The sequence below is a fragment of the Physeter macrocephalus genome, chromosome 10 (genome assembly GCF_002837175.3).
Source record: "Physeter macrocephalus isolate SW-GA chromosome 10, ASM283717v5, whole genome shotgun sequence".
Taxonomy (NCBI): Eukaryota; Metazoa; Chordata; class Mammalia; order Artiodactyla; family Physeteridae; genus Physeter; species Physeter macrocephalus.
Window position 1 is genome coordinate 25,702,809 of NC_041223.1, and position 14,558 is coordinate 25,717,366.

The 14,558-nt window shown below is 40.9% G+C and overlaps 1 protein-coding gene across 5 annotated transcripts in view; it reads left to right on the forward strand.

Annotated features, from left to right (window-relative positions):
* The window catches only part of NHSL1 (NHS like 1), a 251,071-nt gene that overhangs the window by 125,022 nt on the left and 111,491 nt on the right, over positions 1-14,558 (forward strand). The gene's annotated exons all lie outside the window — the stretch shown is intronic.

Here is a 14,558-nt window from a genome sequence, read left to right on the forward strand (position 1 = left end):
TTTACTGGAGAGACTGAATTGTTAGGCTCTAAAATGGTTTCTCCATTCAGAGCTGTGTCACAGCCCAGTGGGGGAGCGCTATTTAAGGTTTACAAAGGAACCTCGTCCAGACATTCCGCATGCTTGTATTTTCCCTGTTTATCACATTCTTCCCGTGCCAAGAGAAGCCTCACTAAAACCTTTCGGGGACCTGTCCTCCCCCTTCTTTTGGGAAATAAAACTGCTGAAACGTGAGAGAACTAAGTTAAATATGTGCTTAGGGGGACAGTAATTATATTCCATGGACTGAGAATTAAACGCACCCTTCTTCATGGATAATGTAGGTTAAGCCATTTGCTCTTGTCTGTTAAACTCTGGCACAAGAGGGACTAGTTAATGCTCTTTGAAGATGTCAGTTGTTTATTATGTCAAGAAGGGGGTCCACAGTGGTCTGCTGATACTGAGCCGAAATACACAGGTTTTTAGTTCAGATGCTGTATAATTGCCAGGCGTAGAAAAGCCATTTGTGCTTTCTGACTGGAGTTGTGTAGTTTAGTAAGTCCACGAACTTTACTTTTCTAAATCAGGAATAAGCTGTGGTTTTGGTAAATGGGTGGTTTGTAATGTTCAAAGGGTGGATACAGTAGTGCTGTGGTCGCGAGAGGGTGTAGTTTTAATTCCTTTGGCCTTTGCCAGAGGTTGCTTTTTTATGACTTGTTTTGTTTTAAATCAACTGCTGTCAAGTTTCTGTTAAAGATTGTGTTCATGTGAGCACGCGGCTTTAGGATTTCCATCATAGATACACCATCTAAATTAACGCTAAAGGGAAAGAGACTGTGAATTTGCATGGATTAGTTTTAGTTGGGAAATGAAGCAAATACTGTACACTTGACTTGTGAAAAATAAAGAAGTCATTGTAAAGACCAGGGGCGATTTGTAGAGGGAGGACTTGTTTATGTAACAATACAAAAGATTGTGCTCTTTATCCCTTACAGTATTAGGGGATACAGTAGCCTCATGAAGATAAATGGTGGCATAATACAGTGTGTAAATTTATATGGTTCTTAGAAATAGTTGGACATGGATAATATTATCACTTTTGACATGTGCAGTTAGGGGAAAGTCCTTAAAAAGCTGCCTATAGATCAGAATTCGTGGTCTTAGAGTCTTTTTACATATTTGACTTGCAAAAGAAAATTGGCTCCCAACTTTGACATGTTGCCTCAGGGGCATTATAACAGTTGATCTTTATTCCACATAATTCTTTCCCTTGGAGAAATACAGAGTGACATTTGTTTACGCTTACAGATCAAAAGAGGGAAAATCTTTCAGAAAAGTTACACAGGATTGGAGTTTTGTTTCTTTTTTTTTTTTTTTGGAGCATCAAATAAGCTAAAAGTCTAACAAGGATTATCAGTCAGTGCTAAGAATGCCCAGTGGCCATATTAGGATTTGTTGGCAAATAAATATGCATCGAAGACATATTGGTCTGATGGGGATTGTGTAGCATCTTTCTTTTATATCTGTCTGCCTAGACCACAGGCATCCAAATCCACTTTCCTTTCAGCCTGCTCCCTAACCCCCTGACCTTATATTCACATTTTTTGATATACACAGGTTTCTAAAAGCTTGCTCTCCCTCTTCTCCCATGCATACATATACTGCCATCAAGCAGTGACAGCCAGAAGTAGGGCAGTGTAGCTTAACAAGTCAGCCTTGTGTCAGTGGTCCTGTCTGTGTTCTTCCCTTTCCCCGCCGCATCCCCCCAAGGGATCTCTGTCTGATGAGGTGTCCGGTTCTACAGGCTTTCTCCCTCCCATCCAGCAGCTGCTGCAAGGCCGGAGTGCTTGCCCTGCTCCCTGCCTACATCTCCAGGTCGCATGGCTTTGCACAATTAGCCCACTGAATCCCTGCTATCAGTGTAGGTAGTATGTTGAATAAGATGCATGTTCATTGTATAAAACAGTTCTTTCAAGTTTTGTTTTAGAAGTTCTTTTTATAGTGAATCTCCATGCTAGATTGCTTATCAGTAACATCAGATTAAAGTGTTTGAGTGGTTACCTTTATGGATATCTATCAGTACATAGACCCATAGCTTTACAATCCATTGTTACCGCTTATACTCGAGAAGCTAAGGATAAAATAAATTCCTGAGCCTAAAAAGTAACTAGAAGATACGTATTTATGTGTCCAAAGCAATCACAAGTAAGGACCTGTGTGCTTTCTCTTGTTCTAGCACATGGCAAGTTTCAAAACTCTCTTGCATTGACATTTGTACTCTGGAAGGTAAAAATGAATTGAGTAACAGCAGTGACCCGTCCTTATATTCTTCATGTGATGTGACCCACTCTAACAGCAGATGATGTTTTGACTTAATTAGCCATAAAAATCAAGGGTGTGAATTACTGTCCTTTTGAATGTTACATTTAGTGAATCATGAGCTGTTTTACTAGATGCCTGTGTAGTCAGAAAGTAGAAGTCAGTTGTAGATGAGACCATACGTTGCTTTTCACGTGGAGTTGTAGAGTATTTAGGAGGAATTCTCACTGAGTACCACGTGTGGGATACAGAGAAATGTATAGCACACAGGCCCTGAAGTCATGGAGTTCATACTTCAGTGGAGAAGCAGATAAGGCACTTAAGGGAGAATTAAAGAGAAAATGCAGGATAATTGTGAAAAAGTGTAAAGTGAGTGGCTTAGATGAGAAGGTACTTTATATGGAGCATTTCCATGTTTTGCATGGTCTTCTGGCTGTGCATTGATTTCAACAATATTTAATGAGCTCCTGCTTTGTTTCCAGCACTCTGGAAGGTTCTCAAGGGAAACTAATGACCAGTAGTTATTTATTCTGTGCTTCCCCTATCTTGCTTACTTACTCTTCTCTTGTCAATTAAAACCAAAAGAGGAGGAATAATAATGGCGTGTCCTCTCATTGAGCAGAGCGTGTTTTGTTGGAGCCCCAGTTCCGTGTTCAGCTGGGCAGAGGCATGATTGATGATCCTGGTATTGGCAGGTCAGGAGACTGGGTAATTGACATGCCCGGCTGCAATTTAAAAAATGCTTTCATTCTGTTCTTCTGGGCATTGCCATATGTATTAACAACATTACAAAATTTGAATCATTTGGATTTCCGTTCCCTCCCTTTCCGAGAACAACAAAAATGACCAGAGAATGACCTTGCTAGCTATCAAGGGTAATGAATAATCCATACACTAGATAATCGTGTGGAGTTGGCTGTATTTAAAATAATTTCATCCCAGTGTCCTCCCTAATAAAATAGTTGCAGAAAACAGAAGCCTTGTGCATAATTAGATTAGCAGTGACTTCAGATACTACAGTGGAGGAAAATGGCACGGCAGACTAAAAGCAGCAAGGTCAAGATCCTGTTTCTATGTAAATACCTGTAATTTATTTTTGATCATAAAATCCTTAACAGTATAAGATTTAAGAACATTTCCTTCGTGGCATTAAAAAAACCCTGAAAAATATTAGCAGATATTGTCAAAGCAGAACCCCAAATTTGATAGTAAAATTAAACAAGTAATATTTATCCTGAGGGTCGCTATGTACGTTGGAAAAATAGCTCAATGGAGTTTATCTTGGTGTCTTAATAAAAAGAGATAAGAATAATATTCTCAGTGCAGTGAATGTAATGTTTTCTTTCTTTCTACTGAAGTTGTGAGAGAGACAGTGAGGGCCACTTAATATTTTATCTGGTTCATCGAGACTGCCCTTTATTAACCTTTGATTGTTGGTGTGTGTGCGTGTGCATGTGCGTGTGCGTGTGTGTGTGTGTGTGTTATGCGGGCCTCTAACTGTTGTGGCCTCTCCCGTTGCGGAGCACAGGCTCCGGACGTGCAGGCTCAGCGGCCCGGACGTGCAGGCCCAGCGGCCGTGGCTCACGGGCCCAGCCGCTCCACGGCATGTGGGATCTTCCCGGACTGGGGCATGAACCCGTGTCCCCTGCATCGGCAGGCGGACTCTCAACCACTGTGTCACCAGGGAAGCCCTGTTTTTTCTTTTGAAGTTGGGAATCTCTGTTGTCTCGCTGCCTTGCTTTATTGCAAAAATGATCCTGTTTGTTATTAAATTGATGAAGTTCTATTGAAATATTTTAACTAATACTCTTATTTACTTGTTTTTAAAAGTTTGTGGGTTTGTTTTGAGACTTAGATACTTATTTAAATTACTGGAAGTATCGTAGAGTAATGAAGGAAGTTACTTATTGTCAGAGCTTGGGTTTGGAAGTGAGTAACCTGTGTTCTTTTTCTTTCTTTTTAAAAATTCAATTAATTAACAAATTAACGTATAGTTAATATAACCTGTGTTCTTTTCCATGGAAATGTCTTTACTGGGTTTGTTGTTGTTGTTGTTGTTGTTGTTGTTGTACGCGGGCCTCTCACTGTTGTGACCTCTCCCGTTGCGGAGCACAGGCTCCGGAAGCACAGGCTCAGCGGCCATGGCTCACGGGCCCAGCCGCTCCGCGGCATGTGGGATCTTCCCGGACCAGGGCACGAACCCGAGTCCCCTGCATCGACAGGCGGATTCTCAACCACTGCGCCACCAGGGAAGCCCCTTTACTGGGTTTTGAAAACTTTTTTGAAATTGTTCTTTTCAAACAGTTATTTAAAAAATAATTTAAAAAGACACTGCACATTAATTAGGGTTAATTTTTATGTCTCTTACAATTCATATTATATTTATATAATTATGTATCAATATTATAGTCATAGGAAGTGTTATATTTTCATGTAATTTCAGGGGTTTGGGGTTTATCTATCATTTTCTATCAAATTGAATGATGTGTGTGTGTGTGTGTGTGTGTGTGTGTGTGTGTTTTGTTTTTACCACAGTATTTCCTATTAAATACTTCAGGTAGCTCCAATCCTATGAGTTTTACCTGAAGGCCTGTTGTGTCTGCACCCATTTGTCCATCCTTACTGTGGTCCAGGCCCTCATCAGCTCTTACCTGGCCTTCTGAATGGTCTTCTACTCTTGTTATCTTCACTCTTGCCGCCTTTGAGCTATTCTTGAGTCTACACGGTAAACAGAGTGATCTTCCTAAAATACAAATACCATAGTCCCCCCTTATCCACGGTTCCACGTTCTATGGTTTCAGTTACCCGTGGTCAACTGTAATCCGAAAATATTAAAGGAAAATTCCAGGAATAATTAATAACTTTTAAATCGCACGTCATTCTGAAAGGTATGATGAAATCTACCAACATCCTGCCCTGTCCTGCCAGAGACGTGAATCATCCTTTTGCTCAGGGTATCCCGCCCGTTAGTCACTTAATAGCTGTCTCATCTCAGTTATCAGATCGACTGGTGTGGTATCGTGGTATAGCAGTGCTTGTGTTCTAGTCACCCTCATTATACTTAATAACAGCCCCAAAGTGCAAGAATAATGATGTTGATAATTCAGATAAGACAAAGAGAAGCCATAAAGTGCTTCCTTTAAGTGAAAAGGTGAACTTCTCAATGTAAGGATAGAAAAAAAAAAATCATATGCTGAGGTTGCTAAGATCTACGGTAAGAAGGAGTCTTCTGTCTGTGAAATTATGAGGAAGGAAAAAGAAATTCATGCGAGTTTTGCTGTTGCACCTCAAACTGCAAAAGCTACAGCCACAGTGTGTGATAAGTGCTTACTTAAGATGGAAAAGACATTAAATTTGTACAATAAGATATTCTGAAAGAAAGAGACCATATCCACATAACTTTTGTTACAGTATATTGTCATAACTGTTCTATTTTATTATTGGTTATTGCTGCTAATCTCTTATTGTGCCTAATTTATAAATTAAACTTTATCATAGGTATGTATAGGAAAAAACAGCGTACGTAGGATTCGGTACTATCCTTGGTTTCAGACACGCACTGGGGGTCTTGGAACGTGTCCCCCGTGGATAAAGGGGGACTGTTGTCTAATGGGGTCATTCTTCTGTGGCTCCCAGTGTGCATGGAATGAAGTCCTTATCATTAAACATAGCAGGAGATCCTCCTCCATCTGACGCCTCCCTGTCCCCTCTCCCTTTTCACTCCAGAAATAGCAAACAGACCCACAGCTCTTTCACAACTCCCGAACTTTCATGTCCCATTCCCTGAGTCAGGATGCTCCAGTCTCCTCCTCTGTCTGTTACTTCCTGCTTTAAAACTGTGAAGTCCTCCCTGATTCCCAGAGGGTAGAGCTGATTTCTCCCTTCTCTGTGTTACTCCTGACCTCCTGCATACCTTTGTAATTGCGTCTGTCACACACCGGGTTGCACTTATTTGTTTACTCGTCTGTGACTTGGGCTAGACTGTGAATTCTTTTAGGACAGAGACCAAGTCTTCCTTATCTTTTCTATCCCCAAGGCTAAGTACCCAATAAAGGGATGCTGACTGCGTGAACGTGAACGGAACCCACCTGGGACACTGTTAATAGTGCTGTTTGCCCGGGCCCACGTGCCAAACAGTACTCTCTGAATTTGCTTACAGCATGGTGGGTTATAGGTAGCACTGCATGCTTACTTTGTCGATTATACTGATAAATATAATCTTACAAGTGCGCCTGACTCTGGACTTTTCTGAGTGTAACAAAAGAGAGGGTGCAGTTTGTGGGAACATAAATTTGGTGGCAGTCTGCTGTTTCCTGTTGCTCCATGCAAACCGTGCACGTATGAAACACTTTGTACAAGCGTTTGATCCTGGCTGTTTTGACCACGAGTAAAGTTGACTTTGTGAACAGGGATGAGGTGTGGGTTGCACGATGCCATGCCTGATAAGGAGAGGCAACTCGGCGCTATCGCAATCTTTTCTTAACCGGTTTTCCTGCTTTCACTCTTGTTCTCCCTCACCCCAAGCCAGGCAGTCTTAACACAGCCTCAGCAACCCTGTAAAACATCAAACATAGGTCGAGCCGTGTAACTTCACTGCTTAAAACCCTTCTCAGACAGTTTAATAACGTCTTTACAGTGTTCTGTGAGGCCCTATGTGATCGGCCTCCCTCACCCCATTGCTTCCCCAACCTCATCACCTGTGCTTTCCCTTCACTCTCCACTGAGTCAGACCAGGCTCCTTGCGGCTGTGAGAACACGCCGTGCAGCTTGACCTTGCCCTCCGTTTAGAATCCCAGCTGTGCACACAATTCTCTCTCTCCCTCTCACACTCTTGCCAGGTCTTCGCTCAAAAATCACCAGGGACCTTATTTAAAATTGCCACATCTTCAGAGAGTTGGCACGTGTATGGTCTCCTCATTTCCCATGCCATCCTGTGGAACAGGGAGATGGGCTCAGTAGCACTGGTCCCACCATAAGACTAGACTCCAAGGGAAGCACCTTGCCCTCTGCAGCTGTATTCCTTTCCTTTGGTGCTCTGCCTTGTGGATGACGGGGATATAGTCTAAGCGAGGACACCGGAGTCTGAACTTCGGTGCATCTGCTCCGGGGTCGCTTAATGCCAGCAGCCCTACACAGAGCTGCCTATAGGAAGTTGATCTTTTCGTGAAGCTAAGCTTTAAGTATTTACTGATGTGAATAATTTTCCTGTTCCAAGGTAACGTTTGTCACTACTTATCAGCAAATAGAAAGGCATGCGTGATCTAAGCAGTCTTTGCTTCCGTCACTTGATGATAGACTTAGCACTTATGTTTTCAAATAAACATATATGTTCTCCCAGACCTACAGTAGTGTAAGCCATGACTCCATCTGGCACAACTTCTGCTGACATCTCTTATCACGTGGTCATATCAATGTTAGTGTCCCCCATTGAACTCTGAAACCCTAAGGGAAGATAATTTGCCTTTTTTGCCTTTGTGCTACCTGGACATTTTACAGTGCTTAGAGCAGAATATATTAGATGGTCAATAAATATTTATCAGACTAAGAAAACACAAAATGTTTCCTTATAAAACAAATATCTAAGAGAAAGAAATGAAGGGAAACAAAGATTTACAAAGCATATACACAAGTAGCTTGAGACCTTAATAAAGTTTCAAGTGGATTTCCACCTGCAAAAAAAAAAAAGTAATAATAATAAAATCGCCACATCTTCATCCTGACCCTTCTATCCATATCTCTGTTTTACTCTGAAGCGCTTTCCACCATCTAATATACTATATACTTTTCGTATTTATTTTTAGTACTGCCTGTCTCCTCAAACTAGAATTTAACCTCTAAGACAGGAGTGATTATTTGGGTTTGTTTTGACAACCAGTGTTTCCCCAGGCCTGGCCCATAGTAAGTGTTCAGTAAATTTTCATTGGAAGAGAATGAATGATGCAAAGACCACTAGGTCAGGAAATCTGGATGTTTTGCTTCTGTCACTCGCTAATTGTGTGACATGAAACAAATCACATGATCTGTTTAAGCTCTAGTTTTCATTTCAGTAAAATAGGATAATACCTATTCACCATACGTATGGGTAGCAGGTACAGCTTGTTTATTGAATAGATGAGTGTGTGTTTTATAGATACTGTTATCAGCCTACAGATTGAATCTGGTTGTATTTAATGGTACTGCCCCTGGGTTGGCAATCCCTTCACTATCAGTAGTTGAGTCAAAAGAGGTCTTTATCCTTGTATAGAATATATAGATACTAATCTCAGAATTTTCAGTATAGAAGTAATTGCTTTATAAACTACTTGTGTAACCTAGGCAACCCAAATGGAAGCTATCACTTCCTTTACATAATTTTCAAGTAATTTATACCTCAGTTTTTATGTCAAATCCTGACATGATTAAAATACTAAATTGGAAGTCGTGTCTAAATCAGTCAAGCCCCCGCCCCCCTTAAGTAGTAACAATAGCTAACATTTAATGGGTGTGTGCCATGGCTCGACACTCTTAATGACACAGTACATGGATGAACTCATTTAATAAATACTGTCTGGATACCATAAGTGGTCAATAAAAATAATAGTTGGTTTGATAAAGAAGGATTAGATCGTTAGGGAGAACTGAAAACTGGGCAGAGAAATATATGTGGTGAGACAGGGAACCAAGCATAATTCTTCAGAAGAAAGAGAAATGACATTGAAAGCACTTAGGGCATTTTGGGGTCTTTGACTCGTTAGCTTCTGTTTTCAGGGCAAATGCTCTGCTTTGAGACTCTTTGGGTATGTGCTTATATGAAGCCCTTTTAAGTCTAGCCTGTGTCTTATCCAGTGTCTTGTACTTTACAGATAGTGAGTAAATACTAGTTGTGTCAACACATGATGAGCAGTGCTGAAGGAAATTGCTCTGGTTTTGGCATGCAGAATGGATTGGAGCGTTTGGAACTAGAATCCTGCCATATAGGGGCTGTAGAGGTTGAAAAGAGGCAAAAGTGCTGGTCGAAGTGATTATGTAGGCACGTGAGGAAAGCAGTTATGGAACCACAGATTTCCATGTTAGGCCCTCTTTGTTAAGGTAAGTCATAGGTTTTAATAATTGTTAGTGTAGCAACAGCATCTGTGATTTTCAAAGGTATAGTTAGTTATACTTTTCTAGCTTTATGAAATGTGGGTAGTTACACCTTGTATTTCTAATCTTCCTAATTAAAGGTGATATTTATGGTGATCACTGTGATGATAAACGTGATTGGAAAACTTACATGTAATCAACGTACACATTGTTCCTAGACACAGACATGTGTGGTGTGAGGCTGGGGGAGCCAGAAGCTGGTTGCAGTGGTGTCTCTGCGGTCTGCCCCACTTCAGCCTTTACTGAACTTCTCTGTATCATCAAATGCAGCATTGCAAGGTGTTCTCTGTCATTTATAGCTGACATTTGATGACCGACTAGTCACCAGAGACATTAGATCAACAGCTATTTATTTAGTTCTTGCTAGAACCCATCACTATTCTGGGTGCATCACATTTTGGCCACTTATACATGTACAATACATGGTGAGCGCTTGCCTAGGAAGCAGGTGTCTGAGACCATCTCCCTAGGGGCATTTGTTAACCGGAGTTCTCAGTTAGTTCCCTCCCTCAATACCACCCTTTACTTAGACTTATTCCCAGGATCTGGGTGTGGGTTGTGGATTCTTGTGTTTTGAGAGCTACTGTTGCCTTGTAGACTTGATATAAAGCAACACCTTGAGAAAGCCACTTGGAAGAGTGAACCTCTCCTAGATTCAACGGGAAAATGGCTTGGCTTGTGAGTGACCTTGAGTGACCTGACACACAGCCTTCCCTAGAGCAGGCTCTCATTAAGGCTGGTGGAATGAAGAGTGATTCTATCCTGCCATTTACGTGCCCTCCTATTTTCAGAAAAGGCTGTGTTGGGGGCAGTAATGAATGGAAGATAATGGAAGAAGGTGGCAATAGATAGGAGGGAAGAAGGGAGGATAAAAGATATAAGGAGAGAAGAGATAATGAGTCTCCATACATCTCTCTTCTGCCTTCTTTTTTCGAACACTTTTCTGATCCCATCTTCTAAATCAATAAAATAATAGTAGTCTGCTGGGACTCTGACATGTTTCTGCATATGCCCCTTGCAGGACTAATTGTGCACTTGTAATAGTTAAGGTTTGTTTGCTTTTAAGGCATAGCTTAATAAAGTTTCTGTACATGGTTGAAAGAAGTGTGGAGTAAGGATAAAGGCTAATCTGTTCACTGGTTAGTATAATTTCAGTGGTGCAAGTGAATTGTCAGATTAGAGTTTAATGTATATTTATCTTTCTCTAAGGGAAGCCCAGTTGTAAGTAAAAGCCACAAGCAGTTGAGATTTCAGTAAACTGTATCACTTGATTTTGGGGGGTTTTTTAGTAAACTTCAAAAAGAGAGAGTGAGAATAAATATATTTTATTGTTGTTACAATTCCTTTGCCTCTATTCCTGAAGGTTCTCTTTCACTTTGTAACTAGAAGCGCCTCAGCTAAAGTAGAAGCTGGGTATCTGGTGTTTCCGGATTAGCCAGAATTCCTACCTGGACACAGGTGTGTATTGCTTCAGTCTTGAGTGGCTGGGGATTCTTTTGCAAAGAATACAGAAGTCAGTTTGAGTTTACCCCGGTGGGCAGTTGTTGGATTGGTTGCTCTGGTCATCTTGACTGGTGGTTATTTATTTACATACTTTGTTTTCACCAATGGAAAGTACATGGAGTGCTTTGACTTCCTGGAAAAAGAACTTTGATTTTCACCTTAAAGTAATTTTATTGCAGAGTTAATCAACACACTGTATTCCAACTATAAAAAGATCATTTAAGTCCTTTTTTTCCTTGCCAGCTTTCCACGTCCAATTCTTTGTCCTTAAGTCTGAATGTCTGAATGTTGTTCTATTCTAAGGACCCCGGTTCTGTTTGATTTGTAAGCAATTTTTGAGACAGCTTGTTGCATTTGGGATGTTCTTGTGTGCTTTAGGGAGCTGGAGAGTTTGGGATTGGTCTCCTTCAGTGTTCCTTTGAATCATCAGACCTTGGTTACGTCCCACACACTGGGGTATGCGTTAGTTTGTCCCGTGGATCTGTGTGCTCCTGTCATTGTAACTAGGGGAGAGTTATGTAACTGAGTTTAGAAATCCAAAAGGTTATGTTTCAATTCCAGCTAATAAAGGTCTGAACAAAAACACAATTGCTAAAGTTTCCTCTAGTTTCTGAGAAAGTTAAGCTAAGTTTCTCTCCAATAAATGTTTGTTTGGAATGGGAGAAAGAACCTTCTGTAGTAGATCTATGATGTGAATGTTGAGTTTTTCAGTGCCCAAGAAGTTTAATTATAGTTGTTTAAGTCAGTGACTTTCAGAAGTTTTGCCTGTGTCCAGAGTAACAAGTACACATTACTTTTGTTCCTAGTCTATACAACGCATATAAACACACACATATATACACACACATACATTCATATACATATATACACACATTTGCATCTATATAAAATGAAACAAAAGCTGTGTGAAACTGCTTACCTTTATTGCATGGCTACATGTGATACCCTCTCTTTTCTCTTCTGGTTTTTTTTTTTTTTTTTTGGCGTTACGCGGGCCTCTCACTGTCGTGGCCTCTCCCGCTGCAGAGCACAGGCTCCGGACGCGCAGGCTCGGCAGCCATGGCTCACGGGCCCAGCCGCTCCGCGGCACGTGGGATCTTCCCGGACCGGGGCACGAACCCGTGTCCCCTGCATCGGCAGGTGGACTCTCAACCACTGCGCCACCAGGGAAGCCCTTCTCTTCTGTTTTATTCTGTTATATTTTATTAGACAGAAGACGTCAGTCCCGACCTACTAAACTGATTTTTATCACTACCTATTGGGTCACAGCCTTTGACTGGCAAAATTATGCTTTCAGAAGACTTCACTTCCGGTGGTAGGGTTTTATTATGCTGTGTTCCAGGTAGCTCCCTCACAAACTGTGATGGAGTTTCTGCAGCTAGTCCATCATCATATTACTGTTGTAGGAAGGCCTCTACCACCAGAAGTATCTTGAGATGGAATGCAGATTAGTGGTGCATCCCAGAAAAACCACCTGGTCTGAGAACTGAGCAGCGCTGTTGAGCACCTGAGCATTCATTCACCATAGTAAGTCCTCTTCTAGGTTTCCCTCTGGGCCTCCCAGCCCAGGGCCATGCTGGTGGTTAAGGGGAAATGCTTGAAAACTCGCAAGCAGGACTGAGCGATTTCCAGCATGGACCTTGCTCCCTGCTGGAGCACAGCTGTGCAGAGCCTGCTAATGCACTCCGTGCGTTACTTGCACCTGCTCCCCGGCCCAAGGGAAAGCTCATGAATAGCAATGTCTGACGAATATCTGCCCTAATCTGGAGATTTTTCTGTCATTATGCTTACTGGCCTGTTGTCCATCCCCCACAGAGGAAAATTAGTTGAGAAGTTCAGTCCATTTAACTTTACTTTCAAATGGTTGGACTCTAGCCTGTATGTAGCAGAGATCCTATGTCTGAACTGGAGGAAAAGCTGCATTTTCTTTGAAACAAAGTTATTGCAAAAAACTGATGACTGGTAAGAGATGCTTTTCTAAATTGTGTTCATACGGACTACATGTTAGCTTATATAAAACCTTAGAGGAAGATGTCTTTTATTATTTGTATTTCTGTATAACAGAAGCTTGCTTCATTCATAGTTCAGAATTCTAAAACAGTTTTTAAAAATGTTAATGAACATCTTTCTAAAATTTGCTCTGCAGATAGAGTCTGTTTGCAGGTCATAGTTTACCCAGTACTCACTCTGTACGGTCTCATTTCATTGCTCTGACAGTCCTGTGCGATGGGTAGGACGGTGACCCTTTTGTGCCGAGAAAGCTGTCCCTGAGAGATTAAGTGACTTGCCTGAAGCCTTAGAGATAATAATGGAATAGTTGGATTTGAATTCACTTCTTATGACTTAGTCCCTCCCTCTCTGCATGACACTGTGTAGTATCTCTGCTCAATCCTCAGGACAATCGAAGCTTGTTTTGTTTGGATGCTGTGGTGTCACTGTGAATAGTCATTGAACCTTGTAAGTACCTGGTGACACCCTGGTGGTTACTGAGGTTTGTAAGGATCTTTGCTTTGGCATGAGGTGGGTCTCCACTGCCTGCTTCTTAGTCCACTTTTGCTGTAAGGCTGTGAGCTTTCTCTTTTCACCCACATAGTCGTGCCATTGTTTCTAATATGTTACCTGTGTGGAGGGTCTGGACAATCCAGTTTATTACAACAGTAATGACCGGAGGATCATAATAAAATCCGAAACCACAGTCCTGTGAGTATTGCTATCTGGTAGCACAAGTATGGCTATCTTGTGTCTTGGCCATATTTTGAGTGATTGAGTGGTTGAGTTTTTCAGAAAAGTGATCTCTTAATAAGTGGGATGTTCTGTAATATGTAAATATGTTTTTTCCATGTTTATCTTCTGTTGGATTTTTTTTTTTTTTTTTACTACAGTTAAATAAAGCACATGTTTGCATTAAGTTATAGAGTTGTGACTATATTTGGGCATCCCAGTTCTTTTTGTAAATGTTAAATTTTAAACACATCTATAAAATCACTCTGAGTTTCCAAGTAGGATTACTGCATTGTTTTCACTTAAGCAAGCATTGCTTTTCAGCTTTGGTCTCATAATTAACCACTTTCTCTAATGATGTGTTGAGTTCTCACTCGCCTCTCTTCTCTCCATCTGATAGCTGGACACCAGATATATTTTTTTGTTTTCATGTGGTTGAAATGGCCTCTCCATGTCTCACTTTCATATCTGCTTCTAAAAAAGTCAAAAGATGGTGACAAAAAGACGTGTTTCTATTATCTGAAATCAATTCTACTCCACTAAACTTTTTTGGCCAAACACTTAAGTGACGTTTGATCCTCCTGAACAAAATGGGAATTATATAAAATGTGACTGAAATAGCTGATTTGTTTCAGCTTTTACTGTGAATTTCTTAATAAACCACTAATACGCCAATACTTGGAACTAATATGACCGTGTAATAGTCTCTGTTGAAATAGTCCTCATTTTGCTAACAGTAGTTGCTCAGTGAATGCTTTGATTTATACATAGGAGAGCTGCAAAAATGCTTGGGTGCAATTTGAATACATTGAAAATAGAGATGTAGAAAATACTTCTTTTCTATTACTCAGAAAATGAGGCTCAGAGAAAAGTAACCATTTCCAAAAGTATTGCTGTCTTTTCTCTCATTCTCC